Below are 17,087 nucleotides of genomic sequence, written 5' to 3'. Positions count from 1 at the left end.
GTGCTTTTTGTTTGTTTGTTTGTTTGTTTTTTGTTTGGTGGCCAAACTTAAAAAATTTGGGTGGGGGAAGTTCAGGACCCAAAATATATATTATTTTTTTTTAAATTTCTCAACTAAAGGAAAAATTGTTTCAAGTTGAATAAAACTTTTCATTTGAGCCAAAACAAAACATCATCTTTAAGTTTTGTGTGTTTTACCTTCTTAAAAAATAAAAGTGAAGCAAAATTTCAAATGAAAAGTCATTTTGAATTGAAAAATCTAAATGTTTCCTTTTGAAAATGTTGAAACAAAACATTTCAGCTTTTCAGAATATTTTTCTTCTTTCTTTGCAAATTCACGCAATGTTTTGGTGGACCAAAACATTGTATTTTTCATCAAAACAAAGTCTTTAAAATTTCATTCATTTCACAATGTGTGGAAGTGCCATGTGGTGACTCCAGACATAGCAGTATCTGCACAAATCCTCAGCTGATGTAAATGGGCATAGCACTATTGATTTAAATACAGCTCTGCCCATTATACCGGCCCTCTCCATGGATCACCACCTTGTAGTGGTGAAGAGGCTTGCATGTCTCAATGACCCCAAGAGCGATGCTGCCTGGAGTCATGTACTCCCTTAGGGCTACCCATGGCAGAACTGTCAAGGGCGAGGTGCCAGACAAAGTGTGATCCAAGAAGTCCCTAACAGCAGAACAGATGGAGGATAACTGCACAGTGGAGGTGAAACTGTTGTGTAATGTTACAACGACTGTGAAGGTGGATGAAGGCTGCAGCAAATAGAGGATCTTCAATCATCATGGTACCCATGCCATTGGTTTCAAGTTCTCGATCTGTCAAGGATTAGTGTGGTGACTGTTGTGCATCAGTCTCCCCACTTTAAAATAAGTCCCACACAGGCATCTTCTAGTTTTTTGGGAAAAATAATATTGCACAAGTCAAAAGTCCGGTGGTGATCAGCGAGTGGCGACGGGAACAGGATAGTGAAATCTGGAAGTTCCTAGTTACAGACCGACACACAGGTGGTGCGTGTGCGATTCAGGCGTCTTGCTTGAGTATTGAGGCGGATCGAGCATCTCGGCCGCTGCACGCATGACTGAGCTGTCCGTTTTAGGATCCACTCTGCTCACCCCACAGGGGGAGGGGGTTAGAAAAGGTACCCTAAAAATAGTGTTCCCTCTGTTTTTCCTGGCTGGATAGCCGCATCCAGCAGGATCACCACCTCAGTGGTCGAAAATGTAAGAAACTCTTCAACTTTGGAACCTGAAACGTACGTACCCTGATGGACAACTCATACAGCGACTGCCCAGAGTGACGTACAGCCATTATTGGTCATGAATTGAGTCGGTTTAACATCGATATTGCTGCTTTGTCCGAAACTGGAAGAGCTGATGAAGGACAGCTGAGGGAGGAGAAAGGAGGATACACCTATTTCTGAAAGGGAAAATCTATAGATGAACCCCAATTGCATGGAGTGGGCTTTGCTATAAAGAAGAAGCTTATAAGGTGCCTCTCTGAGGTACCAGCTGGCATCAATGAGCGATTTATGACATTCCAATTGAGGCTCACCAAAAATCAACAGGCAACTATTGTGAGCACCTATGCACCAACACTGGATGCCAATGAGAACGTAAAGCAAGATTTTTATTCTCAGTTGGAAACCATTTTATTGGAGACCCCTACAGAAGACAAGATCATCCTTCTGGGGGATTTCAGTGCATGCGTGGAGGAGACTCAGACCTGTGGAAGGAACAATTGGGAAAGGATTTGGCAAAAGCAATCCAAATGGAATTCTGCTCCTGACCAAGTATGCTGAACATGAACTTATTATTATGAACACTCTCTTCCGACAAAAGGAAAAGTTCAAAACATCTTGGAGACATCCACAGTCAAAGCACTGGCATCTCCTTGACTACATTATGTTCATGCCCGAGATCGTAGTGACTTATTTCTCACAAGAGCAATGACAAGTGCTGATGACTGTTGGACTGATCATCTCCTTATTTGATCCACAATGAAAATTAAAATCGCTCCCAAATGGAGACTGCAAAAGAAGCAGGTCAGGTGCAAGTTGAAGATTCAAGATTTGAAGGACCCTATTATGTGTGACCACTTCCAAGCAGTCTTAGAAGAAAAGTACCCATCAGAGTTTCCGGAAGAAATTGAGGAACACTGGAGCCAGTTGAAAGCAGTAATCATCAGTGCCTGTGAGGAAACCTTAGACTACCAAACCAGAAAACATCAGGACTGGTTTGATAAGAATGATGCTGAAATTGAGCAACTCATTAATGAGAAGAGAATGGCATTTTGTGCTTGGCAGAATGACATAAATTGTAATATAAAGAGAGGAGCCCATGCCAAGGTGAGGGCATAAGTCCAACGTAAACCAGAGAACTCAAGAACAAATGGTGGACTGAGAAAGCACAAGAACTCCAACATCTCATGGACATCCACAATACATGTGGTTTCTTTAGTGCCACCAATGCTGTTTATGGGCCAATTTGCCATGGTATGAATCCTCTTCTCTCTGAGGATGGAACCACACTTCTGAAGGACAACGAAGCCATCAATTCTCACAGGAAAGAACATTTTGAAGATCTCCTTAACCATAATTCTGTGGTTGCAGATGAAGTCCTGAAGCAAATTCCTCAATGACCATTTAGGGATGAGCTCTGAGACCCTCCTAATTTGTATGAGGTACACAATGCCACCAAGGAGATGCAGAACAACAAGGCAGCAGGTCTAGATGGGATCCCCGCTGAAATCTTTAAAGATGGTGGACCAGAGCTAATTCAGCAGCTTTACCTGCTTATCCTTAAAATCTGGTTAAAGGAGGAGATACCCAGTGAAATGAGGGATGCCCTGATTGTCACCCTCTTCAAGAAAGGGGATAAAGCAGATTGTGGAAATTATTGTGGTGTCTCCCTCCTAACCATTGCAGGCAAAGTTCTAGCACAGATCCTTGCAACTCGCCTTCTGCCCTGGTCAGAAGAAACTTTACTGGAGTAACAGAGTCATTTCTGACCATGTCGTGGAACTATGGATATGATCTTCACAGCACAGCAGCTGCAAGAAGAGTGTCTGGAGCAAAACCAACCACTGTACATGTCTTTTATGGATTTAACTAAAGCCTTTGATTCAGTGCATCGCCATGCCCTCTGGACTGTACTCTCTAAGACTGGATGTCCTGAAATTGCTTCGTGATAACATGAAAGCGACTGTACTGAGCACTGGCTCCCAGAGCGAACCTTTCAAAGTACAAAAGGAGTAAAACAAGGATGTATCATCGCTCCAACCATGTTTGCGGTTTTTATCACCATCATTCTTTACCTAGTTGCTGGGAAGCTTACAGCTGATGTTGAAATCACTTACAGAATGGCTGGAAAGTTGTTCAGGCTAAGCAGGCTGAAAGCCAAGAGTAAGATCTTCACAGCATCTATTGTGGAACTTCAGTTTGCTGATGACAACGCAATCTCTGAGAGAGATCTTCAAACTATCTTGAATGTGATTGCCGATGCTTACGCATGTCTTGGCCTCACTCTTAATATCAAGAAGACTAAAGTGCTCTATCAGCCCTCTCCAAATGAGGTATTACATGCCCCATCTATCAAAATCAATAAAAAAGGAGTACTAGTGGCACCTTAGAGACATGCTCAAATAAATTGGTTAAAGTTTTCGTGAGCTACAGCTCACTTCATCGGATGCATTCAGTGGAAAATACAGTGAGGAGATTTATATACACACAACATGAAAAAATGGGTGTTATCATACACACTGTAAGGAGAGTGATCACTTAAGACGAGCTATTACGAGCAGGAGAGCGGGGTATGGGGGGAGAAAACCTTTTGTAGTGATAATCAAGGTGGGCCATTTCCAGCCGTTAACAGGAACATCCGAGGAGCAGTGGGGGGTGGGGAAGGGAAATAAACATGGGGAAATAGTTTTACTTTGTGTAATGACCCATCCACTCCCAGTCTCTATTCAAGCCTAAGTTAATTGTATCCCGTTTGCAAATTAATTCCAATTCAGCAGTGTCTCGTTGGAGTCTGTTTTTGAAGTCTTTTTGTTTTAATATTGCGACCTTTAGGTCTGAGATCGAGTGACCAGAGAGATTGAAGTGTTCTCCAACTGGTTTATGAATGTTATAATTCTTGATGTCTGATTTGTGTCCATTTATTCTTTTACGTAGAGACTGTCCAGTTTGATCAATGTACATGGCAGAGGGGCATTGCTGGCACATGATGGCATATATCACATTGGTAGATGTGCAGGTGAACGAGCCTCTGATAGTGTGGCTGATGTGATTAGGCCCTATGATGGTGTCCCCTGAATAGATATGTGGGCACAGTTGGCAACGGGTTTTGTTGCAAGGATAGGTTCCTGGATTAGTGGTTCTGTTCTGTGGTGTGTGGTTGCTGGTGAGTATTTGCTTCAGGTTGGGGGGCTGTCTGTAGGCAAGGATTGGCCTGTCTCCCAAGATTTGTGAGTGTGATGGGTCGTCCTTCAGGATAGGTTGTAGATCCTTGATGATGCTTTGGAGAGGTTTTAGTTGGGGGCTGAAGGTGACGGCTAGTGGCGTTCTGTTATTATCTTTGTTGGGCCTGTCCTGTAGTAGGTGACTTCTGGGTACTCTTCTGGCTCTGTCAATTTGTTTCTTCACTTCAGCAGGTGGATATTGTAGTTGTAAGAATGCTTGATAGAGATCTTGTAGGTGTTTGTCTCTGTCTGAGGGGTTGGAGCAAATGCGGTTGTATCGTAGAGCTTTGCTGTAGACAATGGATCGTGTGGTGTGGTCTGGATCAATGGAGTGGCACTGGAGAATGTCAATCATTTCCTCTACGTTGGAAGTCATCTTTCATCCAAGGCAGATATTGATGCAGAAATTCAACATCGCCTGAGCTGTGCCAGTGTAGCTTTTTCTCATTTATGGCACAGGGGTTTTTGAAGATCATGACATTCGAACAGACACCAAGCTTCTTGTTTATCAAGCCGTTATTCTCCCAACACTGTTGTATGGGTCTGAAACTTGGACAACCTATAGATACCACTTGAAATCCTTGAGAGGCACCATCAACGCTGCCTTCGTAAGATTCTGAAGATCAAATGGGAAGACATGCGCACCAATATTAGTGTCCTGGAAGAGGCAAAGACCACCCTGTAGCGAGGTGGTGTGGTGCCCCACCACCCCGCTGAAGGAAGAACCTCCCCGGACACCAAAGTGGGCGGAGCCAGTGGATCCTGCATCCACCCCTCAGAGGTCAAGGCGCAGGACAGGAAGTAGAAAAGCCCAACCCCGGAACTCAGTTAGGCAACAGCAGCCAGAGAGGCCAGACGCCCGTGGCCTGGCTCCGGCTTGGGAGACCCCAGCAAGCTGCGGCTGACCCGAGCACTGGCCGGACCGGCCAATGCCTGACCAACGCCCAGAGGAGCGGCCGAGCCTACCCCTCGCCAGCTACTCAGAGGAGCGGCCAAGCCTACCCCTCGCTGGCGACCCAGAGGAGCCCATGGTGCTGGAGCCCTCTGAGGACACCACCCTGATCCAGTACCCTACGAGGGAGAGTCCAGAAGTAGCCGGGGGCAGCTGACCCCAGTCTGGTGGCAGCACTGCCGGAGCCAATGTCAGTGTGTTGCGGCCAGGATCCCCACTGACACAGCAGTGGGTCTTTGACCACTGCTAGGCCCTGGGCTGGGACACAGTGGAGTGGGTGGGCCTGCGTCCCCCTGCCACCCACCTTGTGGGTGGCAGTCTCCCCCTCCCCCCTGTTTATAAAGCTAGGAGCCTGGGCTTATATTGACTATTTGCTCAGGCCCTGCCTGAGGGCCTGAGCCCCTGCCTGTTTGTTTGTTTGCCCCACCCTGACCCAGGGCCTGGGCTTATATTGAACTGCTTGTGGGACCCAGCCTGAAGGTCTGGGCCATAGACTGGGTATTCCCCAACCCAGCAGAGAGTGTAGTGAGGTGGTATGGTGCCCCGCCACCCCACTGAGGGACGAGCCCCAGCTGAGTTCCCTTACGCACCCGTATCGAGGCAATGATAGTCTGTCAGCAATTCCGCTGGACTGGTCACATTGTCCGGATGCCAGACTATCGCCTCCCAAAACAGGTCCTGTTCTCTCAGCTGAAAGAAGGGTACCGTAACGTGGGTGGACAATGGAAGCGATATAAGGACTTACTGAAGGACAACCTAAAAAAGTGTAATATTGACAGTTGGGAGACACTTGCCCACAATCGCTTAAAATGGAGTGAAGTCATACATGATGCATTTTGAACTTGTTCGCCAACAAGCTGAAGAGGACAAGACGCGCAGAAGGAAGGAGAGACTGACTTCCAGTCATGGTCAACAGCTTCCTGCTGAGCCTGAAAACATTTGCCCTCATTGCAATAGAAGTTGTGGTTCAAGGATTGGCCTTATTAGCCACCTGAGGATCCATAACTTCCACTGAAGATGATCATACTCAGTAACGAGTGATCGCCCATCATCATCATAGTCCTCATCATCACTGGGTGAGGATATATGGCCTTTGTAACTTTCTTTAATAAAATAAAATAAGTTAGCTTGTAGGTGATATAAATAAGTCTGCTTTGTTGAATGTTCTAGAAAATGCATAACATTTGTCCATTCCTTCAAGTGATCACGGCTATTTCTCCTTTCACATCCTTTCCTGCTGCATACAGTGGGCCCTTTGAAAAATATCAATTGTATTGTAGAATATGAACCTGATTCTTTGCTCACTTATGTCAGTATAAATCAGGAGTAACTCAGATGAAGTCAGCAGAGTTTGAGCAGTGTGTAAAATGGGTGTAAATTAGAGGAGAATGCCCTTAGCACTATATTTTTTACACTCGGAAAAGGAAATACTGCAAGTTCTGTTGTTAGTGTGTGAAGTAAATGTTAATTTACTTGTTTTTAGTGATAGCCATTATACTTTGCCTTACAAGTTCATATGGGGTCAAATCCAGAGGTCCTTATTCAATTCTACTTTAGCCAATTCCTGTTGCAATCAGCTGGATGGCAGTATTTGGCCCATAGCTAGGTTCCTTCAAGGTGTAACTGTTTCCCTCAGATATATTGCATAATTATTTTGAGACTGTAAATAAAGGCCAATGTTCATGTATTTGGCGGTGCCTACAAATATTGCCCCCCTCTATTTTCAAAAAATGTAAATGGTTTTTCAGCCAAAAGTTTACAACTACTAATCTTTGAATGTTTGGTATAATATTTAGCTGTAATTTCATTGTTACAATATCCTTGCATTTCTCTAAAGTAATCATGAAGTATAAACACTCTGCTTTAGGTACCTGAATATATAGTTGTCTGCCATCTTCAGAATTTGTCTGTAGGCTTTGACAATGTTCAGCAGAGTCTTTCTCATATTGGTTAATACCTAACTGGTCCATTGCCACTGTCTGCCTCCCCCTTTTCTGCACCCACACCCCCTAGTGTTCTTTGACATCTGTGGTGATGAAAATTACCTTGGCAGTCAGCTAGATGGTGAACAGAGTTCAGCATCATCTATGTAAGTAAATACTTCATGTACTTATAGTGACTTGCTGCAGGCTTCCCAAATTACTTAAATGATCTTAGCTTAAACAGGCGGTTTTCAACCTGTGGTCCACAGGCCCCCAGGGGTGTGCAGAGTGTGTCTAAGATTTCCAAAGCAGTCCGCACCTCCATTTGAAAAAAGGTGGAAAACCACTGGCCTAAACATTCACTCATTTCAAAAGCCCCGATTCAAAGACCCAAATAAATATTTCTGTTTGCATGCTTTGTGGATTGTTTATAAGCTCATGTTTTTGTGGTGCCAAGTACAGTATTGCTTTGTTTGGTTTTTTAACTTTCTGGGCCAGATTCTCACAGAGGCTATAAATTAGTCATTTTGCTCTAGTTGAGAGTTTTTGGCAATGTATGTTTTGAAAAAAGAACAGTAGTAAGGGTAGAAGTGAGTCTGTAGATGTTTGGTACAGATCATTATATATATTATTAAACAGGTATAATTTTGCATATTGGTAAGTGCAATAGTTGATACTCTACTGAACAGGGCAGTCTTACACATGGTTAAATGACTGGTGTTGTAATGATCAATGAATGCAATGTTCATTACTTGTGGATAGGTCAATTATTTCTTCATTGCATTGCTAAATTCATGGACAGCTTGGCATTTCTTTTCTGGCTCCAGGAGCATCTTGAAAGTAATAGTGGGAGCAGATACAGGCTCTCAAGAACTTTTAACCATTTTGCAAATTCTCTGAAGGATGAATAAAACTTATTGAAATTAGATGAACCCCATATATACTGGGGACCTGATTCTCCACAGCCTTTCACTTTGTGTAGTTATTTATTCCTTTGCAAAGTGAGTATAAAATACTGTACTACCATATAGCACAGATGTAAATGACTACACGGGTGCAAAGCCATGGAGAATTAAGACCTATGGGCCAGTGTCATGGTGCGGTGACTCACCCCTGTGGCACCTCCTGCTGGTCGTCCAGGGAATTAGCAATCCCCTTTTACCCAGGGTGCTGCCCCCTGGCAGCACCCCCACAGTCTCTGGGTCTCCCCTCCCTGGGGAACCCGCACCCACTATCCCCACCTCGCCTCAGTCTTTGGCTACTGCTAGTCACCACTGAGCCCCCGCACACTAGGCTGGACTGCAGTGTATAAGCCAATCATCACAGGCAAGGGGGGGTTGGACGTGCTGCCTCTGCCTATCTTTGGGCTGGCCCCTGCAACCCCAGTACCTATTTGGCCTTACTCTAGGCCTGCAGCCTGGGGGATTTCCAGGCCGGAGCTCCCCAGCTCCTCTGGCCTTCCCCCAGCCCTGCTCCACCTCAGGTACTCCACTCAGCTTCCCAGCAGCCAGGCCCCTCTCCTCAGCAAGCGTGAGGGAGAAGCCTTTCACCTCCTGGCTTCCCTGGCCTTTATAGGGCCAGCTGGGTCTGTCTGGGGCGTGGACCCAACTGTGGCTGCTCTGCCAATCAGCCCAGCTTTTCCCCTGCCCCAGCCCTCTCCCAGGGCTGTTTTAAGCCCTTGAGGACAGGAGTGGGTGACCACCCCACTACAGCCAGATTTTTAAATGTATTTGTGTACCAAAAGAGGCAGATAAGAATCTACAGGGATTTACAAAAGGTGCCTTACTCCTATTTAGGTGCCTTACTCCCATGGGAGATCCCACTAGGTGTATGACCGCACCTTTAACAATCTGGCCCTACATGCCTAGCATAATCCTGCTGTCCAGGATAATTTGCATCCCTTTGGCTTCCTTGGCTTATCCTTCTTACTCAGTAACATTTGTGGTAAATTTTGAATGGGTTTAACCTTTTAAAATGGGAATTTCTAACACATTTTTCTCATTCTAATTCCCTAAGGGTTATGAACCTAGGGTACATAGATATTAGCAGTTGACACATTTTTGATCAGTTATTCCTCTAGAAACTTCTGAGCTAATTTCTGATTCTTGTGTTGGAAAAGTCTTATTTGTTTTTCTGCTTTCCTCAGCATATTTGAGTAATTCTTATTCAGTGGCCTATTTTCTAATGGTTTCCTATGGACACTGATACCTTGCATAAAAATGTGCTAAATTGCAAGGAGAGACTATGTAGGATCATAAATTCTTGCAGACATTTCAGCAAAAGAATATGGTAAGAAGTTTGTACTCTAGGCTGCAATTTCAAGACTAATTTTTGTACAGAGCAGTGTACACTAAATGACCGCTTCTGTGTACCCTGTGATGCAAGATATATATCTTTGCAAAGTGCCTCGTGTCATATATTTGCAAGAAGATTTTTAAATAATTCACAATCACTATCCAAAAGCTTTTGGGGCATTCCATATTCTGCAACCTGATACAGCACACAGCAGATTTCCATGTTTTAATAAGGATTTTTTTTTTTTAGAGTCTTGGTTCTATCTATCTTCCCAAAATGTACAACATTCGTCTGCTCCTCCAAGGAAGCAAGAGTGTCATTACATTGTCAATAGGGGGAAATAGAACCATACACATGTGACTTGCAATAGGGTTGCAGGTAGAGACATGAGAATATCTGATTTCTTCGTTTGCTCGCTGTACTAAAAAATTGAAAATGTGCTACAGTAAACCCCCTATTTAATTAAGTAACTGGGGACTGAGGAGTTTCTAAAATGACAGGTTCATAAAACTGAACATCTCAAAATTACAGGAGATAGGGTGAATATGTTGCAATATGGTGCACTGCATCGCTTTCTTCTTGTCATGCAGATTAGTGCAAAGCGATTTCAAATGCACTGAAGGCATAAAATCCTGAAAGGATGTTGACTTGTTCTTCATCAAATCAGTTTTATTATGTAATTTTGTTCTGATGGGAAGAATGATTCATATAACTGTCCGTTTGTCAGACTGGTGTTCATACAATCACTGTACTGCTGTAACTGGGGGATTTAAAAAGCACTTGATGCTATTACCCACATGTAGTAAGAAGAAAATCCAATCCTGGGTGTAGTTTTGTTTTTGTTTTTGTTCCCTTTAAGTTTCAAATTGTTATCTGTAGTCAAACTGAAAAAGGTTCTTTTAAAATATTGAATGTGGTTTTCAAAACCCCTCCTCTGGCTGGAACATGCATTGTGAAAATCTGACTGAAGATATTTTCCCTTTATAAAGTAGCAGAAAATAATAAAATAGCATTGAGATGATCCAAATTTACCAGTACAGAGTTAGCTGCAAACCATTAGACATAATTCTGTGTACACCATCATGTAGAGTAAGATTAAAGCCCCGGGACCTATATATGCACTCTTTGTTACAGAGTTTTATTAGATTGTTCCAGTGATTCAATAGATATAAAGAAGGACAAGTTTTTGACACTTATCTCATAAATGGGATCTTAAATGGAATTAAGGGAGTAGTAATATGGTGAATTTGAATAAACCTAAGAATGTAAAAAATTCCTTGTTGCAAAATAATACAACTTTCAGTGTTCAGCTTGTAGATTAAAGTCTCTTGTCGTTAACAGTGAATGTAAGAAGTAGATAACAATGATTTTCTATGCCAGATTGAACAAATCTCAGTGGAAATGGAAATATGAACCGAAATGTATTTAAATTCTTACTGAAAGGTATAGAAACAAGCACTCTCTCCAGGACAGTGTGAAAAACAGATTATCCCCCACCCGCAATCCATGTTCAGTGGTGTTTTACTAATACAGTTGTTTGTCCATATGTGACCATGCTCTCTTTCAGTTAAAGTGCAAGGAAAAATTGGCCCAAGTTATAAAAGTCTGATCAGGATTTCAAGCCATACTCTTGTGTAATTTGGCAAAAAGTCTAGTTTAGGACAGAGACTTGACTTGTGAAGTTCAGATCCAGACAACTCTGGAGTTTTATCAGAAGTTCAGCTTGCATGAACCATTTCAGGCCCACATCCATTAAGTCTGACTGCACCACACCTTATGGGGCATTGTCTGGCTTGCTGGGGTGGTAGAGGGGTATTTTGCTTGCGGGGCGGGGCAGAGGCACAGAAGCTACTGTAAATGCAGAGTGGGTCAGCATGGTAATGCTGACTCACCCCCTAGAGACTGGAAGGGCAGAGACTTGATAAAGGGTAAGCCCGGTGGGAGAAGGTCCTTTTCCCCAGACTAGGCAGAGCACACAAACCCTCCCACGCCTTGGAAGTGCCAAAATACCAGATTTGGTCAGGACCCACTGTGGGCATCATGCTAGCTGCTCCTGTCGAGGGGGGCTGGGAAGGAATTTTTCCCTCATCACCAGATTAAAGGGATGGAGAGGGTATTTTTTGCCTTCCACAAAGTGGGTTCAGGAAGGGCTTTGTTATGGTGAGTAGGGAAGGGTGTTAGGCTATGATGTCACATCTCATGTAAGTATGGGGCAGATGCCCAGGGCAGGTACTCCATAGGGAAGGGATACAGTGACTGGAAAATGGCTTGGAAAAGGACTTAAAAAGAAGGTGTTGGTTAAAGGAGTGGAATGGTGGCAGAGGGAGGAGGGGTTCAGGGCAGGGAGCCAACCCCTCTTCTTTTTTAACCCCCCTCTTAACCCTCATTTGAGGGGAGGGGGATGGTAAGATCCCAGCAATGGGTTGGGTGGGGGACCAGGATGGAAAAAGGTAGGTCTGGCAGAGGCCCCCAGGTTAGGGTGACCAGATGTCCCCATTTTATAGGGACAGTCCTGATAATAGAGCTTTGTCTTATATGGGCACCTATTACCCCACCCCCCACCCCCGTCCTGTCCTGATTTTTCACTATCTGGTCACCCTACCCCAGGTAGACATTGAAATGATCATGGAGTTACCTGCACTGTTGACTTTTTATCTGCCAGATAGTCCCAGACATCTAATAATAAAGTTGCAGCCTGATTAAACCATATCCAGTGTCTCCTGTCTTCCTTCCAGTATAGACAGATAATGAATTCTGAATAGAATCAAAAAATGATATTATAGGCTAAAATTTCTACCAGAAGTGCAGTTATGTTGAAGACAAATGGAGCTATGCTGATGTACACCAGCTGAAGATTATATTTTAAAAGCATTACTATGCCCTATAATGAAATGTTTTCTCTTTGGAATGAGAATATTACAATAATTTCATGTCATTGTTGTTGAAGTAAGAGTTTACAGATATGTAAATTACTATTAATATCTAAATTATAGAATTAATAAACTGTAAACTCTGACAGAGATAGTAAACATTCTTCTGTGAACACATTATTCAGTGAATTGTGCCACTATTTGTCAACCAAATTCATAAAGAATAATTTTGTGACATCTTTGCCTAGCTCTCTTCAAAGAATAATTTATTCAATGAATAATTTCCTCCAGTATTCAAACTGATGTACTTGCTGTCTTGAGGAAAGTAAAGGTGTTAACGCTGAATGAAAGAGAAATGGAAAATAAGGTTCTGAAAAGACTAATGAAGGAAATATTTTTTGAGACTCGCATGTATATACTCACTATATTTTCAAGACTAGTTTGCAGGAACAATATATGCATAAGAGAATTAGATAAATGATATATACGTGTATATTCTGCTACCTTGTATTGTAACAATGAGAGCTGAGCCACTATTTTGCATCAACATTTTTAACAGAAAACACTATTTCCACAAAATTGACATTTTCCATGGAGAAATTTAGATTTTTGCCAGAAAAAATTCAATATTTCATCTGGAGGGAAAAAAAAAGAAATATTTCATTTTGGATCAGGTGAACCAGAATCAAAACATTTCAGTTTAATTGAATTGAAAAGTTTTGTTTCTGGGCAGCTCACTGCCGTCCCACCTCATGGGAGTTGGGGACATGAGGCACTCAAACTATATCTTCTTCTATGGCTTGACTACATCTCCTATGCTGCTCTGTGGTTATGCTCTATTTTAAACTACCGTGGGGCATCATGGCCACAATGTATCATAGGTGTGTAGTCCAGCCAGAGAACCTGGCCCATAGAGGAGAATAGGGGTATGAAACACCCAGACTACAACTCCCATGAGACACCATGGCAATTTGAGGGGTGGTGTAATGAATTAATGTTGAACCAAAAATTATGATTCCGTTCAATAATCCAAAATTAAATATTTTGACATTTCTGAATAGAAAATGTTCTGAACTTTACATTTCATGAAAAGTTCTGATATTTCAAGTTTTTGTCCCAATTTGGGACTAAAACATATTTCAAATTATTAGAATTTCCTACCAGATGGAAATTCCAATTTTCAACCAGTTCCTGTAAGAATGGTCTCTGAAGGCCTGTGCCCTGTGCCTGTTTCAGAGAAAGGTGAACAGAAAGTCCCATGATCCACACATAGCTGAGAAATGCCATATGTTTTTGATAGTAAAATCCCCTTGCTGCTGCAGAGATTAGCTGATTTCCTGATGCATTAGTCTTGATTACCTCATCTTAATGTGTACAACAGCAAATGTTTATTGGTCATAAAATTATCCATCTTTTAAAAAAGTCTAGCCATAGTATAAACATGTTGTGAATATGCCTGTATACTGTGTGTGTTGTGATTACAAGGAAATTACAGGCTTTTTGTATTAAAGCAGGTGTTTGATAGTCAAACAAAAATAATACATTAAAAAAGTAGAGAGCAGAATCAGCTATTTATTTTAATTTGTAGAGCGTCACCATAATATTTATATAATCAGTAACCCAAGGATTTACATAGGGTTGAACTGGATGGAAATAACCAGAAGGGCATGACAGATATTTTTTAAGGTTTTTTTGATTCACTGACACTGCCCATATTCTAAAATGTGTCTACCACAAATTACTCATTACATGGCTATCGGCAATGCAAGTTAATTGATCAGTATCAATTGCTAAGGTAAAGCATGCACTTCTAACAAGACATACTGTACAAGCAATTCCATTTGTATTTCCATTACTTCAGCTTCTTAAGAAAAAGGTATCACTAACCCCTGGGTGACAGCAGTGAATTTGTATGACAAGTACAGGAGAGAATTATAAATATATGTATAAAATGAGTGCATGCTATTCTCCTGGACTGAAACAAGTATTTCCATAGACATGAATAGGAGTGCTACATGAGATTAAGGGGCAGAATTGGGCCTAAAAATTATGGAATTACAGGCAATATATTTTTGGGAAATTACTGTATCTTTCTGGTGTCATGAAAGGTGCCAAGCCAAAGGTTGAGTGTCAGCAGTTCCCAAAAAATTCAACAATGCCATATTTACACTTTTTTGTTGTCACTGAAATGATCTCACTGGGCAGTTTTTCAGAAAATTTCATTTTATGTTCAGGGTTCTAGCCTTTTGAGAAGGAAGATGACTCTATAGACCATCCTAATACCTACAGTGATCTAAGCATGGCATTAACTTTATGATTTGCATTTGTTCTTTTCCTGTGTACTACTGGTGGAGCATGGAAGACTTTCTCATCGCATTTAATATCAGGAAATATGGTCGACTGTGGTTGTTTCAAGAGCTTTAATCAAGTACATATTTTCCTATATAGCTATTGATACAAATATTCAAATTTAAATGTACTTTTGTAGTCTATTAAACTAGGGAATATTGATTAATCTCATGTAATAATGATTTTGTGTTAATTCCCCATAATGAGTTTCTCAGGTTTTTTTTTTTTAAATGAATCTATATTATATTAGCAGTCAGGTCATTTTTACGACTAATTTCAAGTTTGAAATTAAAAACTATTAATTTTGCAATGACTGCTGTATACTTTTTACTCCCATATTAGCAAATGTAATGACTGAAACGGAAAAGCAAAGGAACTGATTACATTGATGTGTTTGGGTCAGTAATAGTTAACAAATAAAAAAAAAATCAATGCAGTTAATTGCTTTAGACAATTGCTCAGTTTTATACAGCAATGTTTTAAATGGATGTCTGTCTATATATAAAGTACTAATTGGGAAAAAATCAAACTGTACAGAGCATTTGACAGAAAGGTAAAACTAATGTAAATGGTACTAAAATATTGTAGTGGTGTTGGAAGCATAGCTAAACATTCTGATTTTTAGTTACTAAAAACTCTGAGCTAGAATGCGACTGATGTAAATCAGCATAGCTCCATTGACTTCAGAGCCACTATGTCAATTTACACAAGTTGTGAATCTGTCCTCATTATTTTCAAAGTAAACAAAAACGTGATTTAAAGTGGCATGTAACTCCCTTGTTTTCTGTGAATGAAAAGGATGCCCAGCATTGTGTAATATGTGCCATTTTCCTACTTAGTGGTTATGTGGCTGCATAGGAACACTTAACATGGGGTTGATGGAACTCATTAGGCTACAAGAAACTCCCTTGTGCTGCCTACAAGTCAGTTAAGACTTGAGTGCAAATTACCTCAGGTGAGGTTAGCTGAGTCTTTTTCTCAGGTTACAGCAGAATGTTCTCAGGATATTTTGGGGATGGGGGAGAGCATTTTTGTCGCAAAAACTAAACCTCATGATGATTTCTCTAGGTCCCGGGCCAAAAGGAGCAAGAAAAGCCTTGGCTCAAAATAATTGCTTCAGCTTCTGCTTCTTCTGCTGAATTTAGCGTATATTAACAAATATTATCCACTAGTTCTTGCTAATGATCAGGACCATGCAGCCTAGACAACTAAATTGAACCTTACTCTGTATTTAACATCTTTGACAGCACATAATGTGGGCTCAGTTAAAATGTTCATTCTAGCAATATTCACTATGCATATAATGGGGGATACCACTGGAACCAGTAATACTTCTAGAACCAGAATAATATTTGTTGTGTGTGCTTCCTGTACCAACATAATCAACGTCAGGTCATGCCTTTAAGGAAAATCCCATTATATTAATTTTTTTTTCAGTAAGAGACTTACAAAGAGCCATACAAATGCTGCTTCATTGTGTATACTTCACAGAATATGATGAAAATTTTCTGACATAAGTGCCCAAATTTAGGCACTTAATTTTCAACTATACTTATACCGAGCACCTCAGTATCGTGTACATTAGCAGAATATACACAGATGTGGTTATATCTAGTATATACTACAGTAAAATGGCTTCCTAACCACTACAGCATGCACCATTGCTGAATCTGCATGATATTAAGTGATTTAATGACTCCATAAAATGGTCATGATTCTGATCTCATGTATGCTAGTGAAGACAGTGGAGTGTGAAACCAGCATGATATCAGAATCAGGCCCAGCATGTTTATTGATCACAGCACAATAGTACAAAAAGATCAGGTGTTTTTTCATTATTTTGGACAGTGTTTTTGCAAAAGGTCACATAAGCCTTGCAGTTCTGATATCAGGTTGCTCTTTTGCTGGACACTTTGTTCTTGTTACTTCATTCACAGTCATGATTCTTGGTAACAAATGGTTATATTCTATCTATAGCTATAGCAGTGTTTGTGTTATGCATGTCTTTGAAGTAAAAGTATGCCACATGCCTGCTTTTCATATTTTGGACATTACCAGGCTGGGCCATGCTCCTGCCACCTGATGACAGCCAAAGCTTGAAAGTGGGTATGCAACCTGTTTCAGTGTTGTACATGCCACATTTTTCAACATACTGCAAAATGCCTCTCACATTTTGCATTAGCAGTTTGTTTTTGTTCTTCCACACGAGACGAGTCTTAAATTGGA

At 41.4% G+C, this 17,087-nt stretch overlaps 1 long non-coding RNA gene across 1 annotated transcript in view; it reads left to right on the top strand.

Moving 5' to 3' along the window:
- The window catches only part of LOC122466256, a 57,680-nt gene that overhangs the window by 40,350 nt on the left and 243 nt on the right, over positions 1 to 17,087 (top strand). The window lies entirely within an intron of this gene.

Source organism: Chelonia mydas, chromosome 6 (assembly GCF_015237465.2).
Source record: "Chelonia mydas isolate rCheMyd1 chromosome 6, rCheMyd1.pri.v2, whole genome shotgun sequence".
In the NCBI taxonomy this organism is placed as follows: Eukaryota; Metazoa; Chordata; order Testudines; family Cheloniidae; genus Chelonia; species Chelonia mydas.
This window is presented reverse-complemented; position numbering and strand designations above follow the sequence as displayed.